This window comes from Sceloporus undulatus, chromosome 2 (assembly GCF_019175285.1).
Source record: "Sceloporus undulatus isolate JIND9_A2432 ecotype Alabama chromosome 2, SceUnd_v1.1, whole genome shotgun sequence".
NCBI classification, from domain to species: Eukaryota; Metazoa; Chordata; class Lepidosauria; order Squamata; family Phrynosomatidae; genus Sceloporus; species Sceloporus undulatus.
In genome coordinates, this window is record NC_056523.1 from 107,329,135 (window position 1) to 107,336,416 (window position 7,282).

At 39.0% G+C, this 7,282-nt stretch overlaps 1 protein-coding gene across 1 annotated transcript in view; it reads left to right on the forward strand.

The window, feature by feature from the left end:
• Positions 1–379: 379 nt before the first annotated feature.
• STK32A (serine/threonine kinase 32A) overlaps positions 380–7,282 on the forward strand; it is a 106,164-nt gene continuing 99,261 nt past the window's right edge. The window contains exons 1-2 of the mRNA XM_042447224.1: positions 380–443; positions 3,454–3,580. The gene's annotated coding sequence lies outside the window, so the exon portion shown is untranslated. The remainder of the gene's footprint in view (positions 444–3,453; positions 3,581–7,282) is intronic.

A 7,282-nucleotide genomic window follows, 5' to 3' on the forward strand; every position in this document is an offset into this window, starting at 1 on the left:
ATACATTAAAAAACAACATAAATTATTTCCCCCAAACTTTGGATAATATCATTGCAATCCTTGTTTGGTCCTTGCTTTCTCTCCTGAGATATTTAGCACAGATGGTTATATTGCAACTCCATTTTTGGTTTCTTGTTTTGCTCGCTTTAAGCCACTGGATAACTGTTTCTGCATGCGCATGTGTGCTTGAAGTGTGCTCTTCATCTTGGCAGCGTGGGAGGCATGGGGTCTCCATGAGGGCATCGTCTCTAAAACATATGGCTGTTTTAATCAATAGTTTTGATTGACTGCCATGCTAAGTTGCCTCCTGCCCCTTTCCTTTCTCCAGTTATTAGTCTACTGTGCCATTAACGGAGCCACCAACATCATGATCAATAAAGGGATAACATTTAAGCATTAAAAAGATGGAGCCCTGTGGAGAGATTCCGGGACTCATTAATAAGGTTCGACATTGTACTGAAATGTAATAAAAAGGCCATACGAAGACAAGGGCTGACAGATTCCAGTTATCTAAAGAATTAACATGGATATCTATGTGGAATTAAAAATTAGTGTGGTGTTTTTCAAAGTCCAGCACTTTACCCATTGACTGTTTTTCATTAAGCCATAACATTTTTGAATGAGAAAACACATTGTTCAACACATTTGTCCTTTTCAAATTATCTGGATATTAAACCAAGAAGTATTTATTCTGATCACCATTCTATGCTAGAGGGCAAATTAAAGTTGTAATACAGAGGTAATAAATAAGATAACTCTTCTGTAAAAGCTAAGAGGCTGTAATCCTAAACAAGATCACTAAAAGATAGGTCCCATTGAATCCAGTGGGACTTACTTTTGAGAAAGCATATTTATGATTGCTCTGAGAAATAGAAAACTGGGGTGAGGATTAACAGGGGTTTTTAATGGGATTGTGTACATTTAAGGTGCGCAGTATCCTAGGAAGTGTCCAAACTTATCTCCCCACCTGCCAAAAAATTATTCTCACAGTTTTCCGAAAGGCAAGACATTAATCCCTCCTGAGATTTTTGTGTCAGTAATGTGCCAGCAGGGAAATGAATACCAGAGCCTATATGTATGTTCCTATATAACCAGCACATATAAATGGTATGGCAACTGACTTTTATAGCTGCTTATAATGAGTCATAATGTTAGTATCCAGGTTGACAGATGTTATCACTGCATAGTGTTATGTACGATTATGTGTTTTTCCTTATCAGCAGACCAAGAGAAGTACCCAAAGGCTTTTACTGCAATGAAATAGAAGGGTTTTTCCCCAGTTCTGCAAGGTGTTTTTTTAATTGTTACTATCATAATTCATTAAACAAATTCTCCTTTTTTCAAGGTGTGCCTTCTTCCCTTAGTTAGCGTTAAAAGAGAGAGAGGGAGCAAATGGAAGAAGGTCCTAAAATTTAGATTTAACCTGCTAATGCAGGGTTTCTCAACCAGGGTCCCCTGGAACACTAGGGTTTCATGAAAGGTTGCTAGAAGTTCCACAAAAGACTGTGATTGGGGACATAAACATTTCATTTTTAGTTTTAGATATAATAAACTTATGCATGGATTTCCTGAGACCTGAAAATTATTTTGAGGATTCCTCCCCCCAAAAGTTGAGAAAGTCTGTATTAATGATATGGGCTGTTTAGTTCACTAGAGCAAACTTTCTCATCCACTGTCAACCCAAAATGCATTTCTAAAACAGAGTTTCATGGGGGGGGGGGGTGTCTCTGCGTTATGTACCTTCATGTTGTTTCTGACTCATTGTGACCCTAAGGCAAACCTATTATGGGGTTTTCCTGGCAGAGGGAGTTTGTTCAGAGGGGGTTTGCCCTTCTCTTCCTCTGAGGCTGAGAGAGTGTGACTTGCCCAAGGTCATCCAGTGGGTTTCCATGGCTGAGCAGGGATTCAAACCCTGATCTCCAGAGTCACAGTCCAGTGCTGAAACCACTGTGCAATGTTTGCTCTCTTCATTGTAGTAGCCTAAATGTAATAAGTTTGGAGATTCATTCCTTTTCTTAAGATTTTGAAAATACATGGGATAGAGAACTCACTAATGAATGATAGTGGTTTCTGTATTGCCAGAATTCTTGAGTCTCAATTCTAACTGAAAAAAGTAGCTTCTTGGGATCTTAGGCTTTCCCATTTCTTGTTGCTGGGATCTTTTGCATGCACAGCACACACTCTTTATCGCCCAGGTCTCTTAGATTCTGCATTCTCCTCTTGCACTTCGTTCTGATCTCCCTCAAAATTTCCCTGAGCACTTTTAGCTCAAACTGGGCTTTGCATCTTGCAAGTCCATGCTGTGATGGTTGCAGTGTATTCATTTTATTACCAGGTTGAAAGTGAGTGCATAGTTTACACTGTAATAATCTTAATGCCAATAAAATGTTGGTTTTAAAAGTTGAAGTGAATTGCTTTTGCAATCTTTGTCCTATTCCTGGTTGACCTAATGTAAGGATGGAGCGGGCAGGTGGGAAGAAGCAGCTCGAGGCCGGTTTGGCCAAAAGCAGATTGGGATTGTGCCGACTGCACAGGCCGCTCCCAAAGTGAGCCCAACCTGCACCATCAAGAGCGAGATTATCCCAATTTCTTTTTGCTTTTCTTTTGCTTTTTGGATTAGAGCACAGCACCAATGTGGATTTGGGCTGCTTTGGAGGTGTGCATTGTTTGAATGCCATGCCCCCAAAGCAGCCGGAAACTGCTTCATTTGACCCATCTGTTCTGGGCCATGGTCTGAACCGTGTTGGTAGTTCCTACTAGAATAGAGCCATTGAATCAGTGGAATTTACATATATGTTGACTGAGAGTTCAAGAGTTGATTCATTAGGTCTGTTCTAGCTGAGACTAGCCAGTGGGTTCAAGCCAATGTTTTCCTCTGTATTTGAACAAACTGCATTTGGATATGAGCACTGGGGCATCAGAGATGGCTGGCAAATAAATAAAAAAAGATGGAGGGGAAATAAACATGCCATCAATGGCTATGTAAATGGCTCTGAGTCTCATCTATGATATTTCAGATAATATGGTTAAACATAAACATGCTGATCATCATTCTGGGAATGTTTGGTGCTGTAACTGTGTTGAAACTTCAGTACCTGTGGGTCTGATCTGTGCTTGATTGAACAGCTACTGGAAGGTCAGGTGCTCTGAACCTAAAGGATCTAGAGGCTAAATACAAGAAATAATATATTGTGTGAAAATGTGATCCTTATTATGCAGATCTGAACAGCACAATCATTATTTAATGCATCAGAAGTATGTAGTTTATTGTTTGATTTGAAGGTGAATTATGGACATTTTTTTTTTAAAAAAAATGTCAGCCAGACATTTCCTTCTGCAAGGAATCTCAAAGATTCATCCTGCAGAAAGCTTGAGCCTATTTCCTAGTGCCTGAACGGTCCCTAGCATCATCCAAAACATTCACTTTCCCTTCCTGTTTATTCCTTTCTTAAGTCTCCCCTGGGAAGAGTCAAAGGAAGAAGCTGAAGAGTATCTCTTCACAACTTTCATTTTCTCAAGAGGGGAAGGCAAGAGCAGCAGCTTCTTCTTGAATAGGACTTCGTGAGGACATACTTGACTGGTTTGTACCTTTTCCAGTGTTTTTAGACCATAGTCCAGTGCAGTCTTGTGTGCATGTAAATGTGATGGAAAACAGTGCTGCATAGATGTAATTACCTACTGATGTGGCATAAATAATAGGAACTGAATCCGAAGTGTATATGATTTTAAGGTCTTGTCCATTGTTTTTGATGTATGTTGCAATTTTGCTTTGAAGGCACTAGAGCAACTTGGTTGATCTGCAGCTGTGATATTTAGATGGTGGCAAAGAACAGAAGGGGTTGTAAGAGAGAATGGAAAGGGGTAATAGTATCTTGAACAAAAAAATGGCAGAAATTGGGACCAGAAGTGGAGTTTGTTATTTATTTAGAAAGTCAGCATTGTATTCCTGGACTAATGGCACTTGAACTGATGTACAAAGTGAATTAAAAAATAAAATAAAATTACAGAATATAAAACATTATATAAGAGAAAACCAAAAGCCAAAACATTAGAATAAATAGTAGACTCAAAAGATCTATTAATCAGAATCCATAACGATCAGCAATAAATAAAATAAAATAAAATAAAATAAAATAAAGGTATGTCTGCCTTTATTAAATGAATAAATTACACATAGAAGTTAAGAGATTAAAAGTGATTAAGAGGGATATCCTTTTTTTTACTATTTTCTGCTGGTGAAAGCATGTAAAATCATATCGAAGTGTCTTGGTTAGGCAGACCCCTTCAACAGAAAGATACCTCTTCGTCAGCTATGCAGGGCTAACAAAGTTGCAGGGCTGTCACTTCCTAGGCAGATATTAGCATAAAGAAAAAGTATACAAACACATAAAACCCAAACTTAATGTCCAACAGAACAAGATAAGCTAAAGCCATTGCCTAACCAACAGAAAGAGAATTGAAATAGAGGTTTGATCTTGTGTGCGAACAATTCATTCTGGTTGCTAAACCATAATCCTTCTTGAGCTGAGTAAAAAGCCTGTTCAGGTTATATTCTCTGAATAGGATTCATATAATGTTTGGCTTCATATGCTTCTGTACCAGGTGAATAAATCTCCCTTATCTTTAGTAGCGTTTCCAGTCAATTTCCTCAACTGTTCTCTTTCTTTCTTTCTTTCTTTCTTTCTTTCTTTCTTTCTTTCTCATTTTCTTTGATACATTTAGAACTCTTTTCATTGCCCCCACTCTGACTTTGTAATGATTTTCAGCCAACCAAAGGAGTCCATTGTCTGCAAAGTCTTAACTGCTTACCGGAATGAATTGGCCATTCTCATCCCAGCCCGAATCACAGAAAAATTTCAACTGGATTTCCTGACCATAAGTGCAACCTTGTTTGCAGCACTTTCTGAATATCTGATGCTCCCGCTGATTTAGTTGGTGAGCACACTGCAACTCTATCACAGCCATAGTGACCAAACTGACAACATGCACAGCAGTTTTCTGAGTGATTCTTAAAGTACAAAACCTGCTCGTTAAGGAACTGGGGCCTTCCTCACAAGTCTGCTAGAGATAGTGGCATCATTAAGGTCGGTGTTACTCCAATGCAGTAACTCATGCACACACCCCAGCTACCCTCATCCACAAGCCAGATCACTTCTGCCATTTTTGCAGAGGGCTGCTTCTGCCACCTGGCAGCCTTTTTTTCTGTTCAGCAAGGAGCCCTTCAGACCCGAAAGGATCTCCTAGGTGGCAGCAACACCCTACCCACACCAGTGGCCACAGCCAACTGATGGCAAAAGTGCCCTGCAGAGTCCCTGTCCTGGGAGGAAGATGGGATATAAATAAATAGAATCATCATCATCATCACCATCATCATCATCTTGGGACAGAGAGGAGCAACCCCCCACTGGGTCTTCATTCCCCTGGGAGGTGCCACCTGGTGCATTCTGAACCCCCTGCACTGTCTTAGTGACGGCCCTGGGTATAGAATGAGGGTAAGATTAAGTAAGCCGTGTGCCTCAGAGGCAGACCCTTATCACAATGTTCCCCGTCTTTCCTTCCTATCTACGCCATCAAAGGCAGCTATGCCACTGTGCAACAGGGAAAAGTGAGCAGGCAGCACCATGAGGAGGGCAGTTGAAGGCAGGAATAAGTGTTCTAAGGAAGGAGGAAGACTGCTGGGCACTTATTCAGCACCACTTCCAAAAGAACCCCACAGACCACTTTCTTCCTGTTGAATGATCAGTTCTCCCATTTTTATTTTAAAACTGTCAGGGTGTTTGGTTTAATTTTACTAAAAGTGTTTTAGAATTGCCTCTCAAAGACATGATAGAACAACACATAGATCTTGCTTCCTTTATTTATTGAGCCCACCATGCCTTTGTTATAAAGAAGGAATGCCCTATTTGGGCTGGGTAACTATGCCAAAATACAAGAAGGCTTTCTCCTTGGCAAGGTTTAATATTCTTCCTTCTAATTTATGAGACAAAAGATACAATAAGAACCCAATGAACAAGTGAAGGTGCTGCCGTAACAAAACTGAAGTTCAATCTATTTTACATGTATTCTTTCATTGTGATTACTATCAAGACATGAGGAAAGACCTAATATTCCCAATTATTTGGCTTTTCTCAAGTTGCTCCACTGAATTTCCTTTAATTATTTTGCTCAAAGTTTCCAAAAGATGGTTTACAGAGTAGACAGCATTAAAAAAAATCTGGCATTTTTTACTAGATCACTTATAACAGAATAATGTTAACTGTATTTGATACACAACTGAATTGTTTAGTTGTTTCAATATTTAGACATTTTATTGTGTATTGTATACTTTTTATGAAATGTGTCTTTTAAGCTGAGGGTTTTATGGTCTTTTGACTGTAAGTAAATATGATTGGTATATGATAAAGAGTTCTGTGTTATCCTAAAGGCTAACAGAGTTTACTGGTGCCAGGATTTTATTGGTGATGAATTGAGCTGCAATCCACAAAACTTTGTACCAGTGAAATTTGTTAGCATCTGATAAAGTGCGCTGCAATCCACAAAAGCTTATGCCAAATTACACTGGTTAATCTATAAAGTGCCACAAGACTGTTTTGTTTTTCCTGGAACAGAGTCAGACGGCTACCCTTCTACAAATTGAATTTCACTTTATGTGGCTAGAAATATTGTTTTAAAGACGGGAACAAATGTTGCAATAGCATTTTGTTGCATCCACAGTTTCTCCTGTTAGAAATGTTTCCTGAATATTGAATCAGGAAGTACTGTAGTTAATGTGCTCTTTGATAGAAGGATGCATCTGATAAGATTTGATACATAATGTTGTAAATCTCCTAATAATAGTTAAGATGCAAAAACTGCTATCTTACATCGTATGCGTACTCTGACAATATTGCACATTATCCAGATTTACTTTTAGATGACTTATTATAAATCTACTTCAAACCTTGGGTTTCCAGTTGTGGTTGCGATGGGAACTCTCACTACTGTTAAGTACTGTCAGCTTTAAATGACTAAAGCCAATCAGTGAAGTAAGTGGGGAGTTTGGGCCAGAGGAAAAGGGAGTACCCTTGTCTCACACTTAGGGTTGCCATAAGTCTGGACCTCCAAACAGGGACAAATGTAGGACAAAATGATCAAATGTAGGACACATTTTTAAAAAATGGAGGGCACGCAAAAAATTGATTATTTTTGAAAATTTTTTCATATAAATGCATGTTTCTTAGGCATGATCAAAATGGAGGACATTTGGCATTATTTCTAGACAGATGGCAGAAATGTGCTTCCC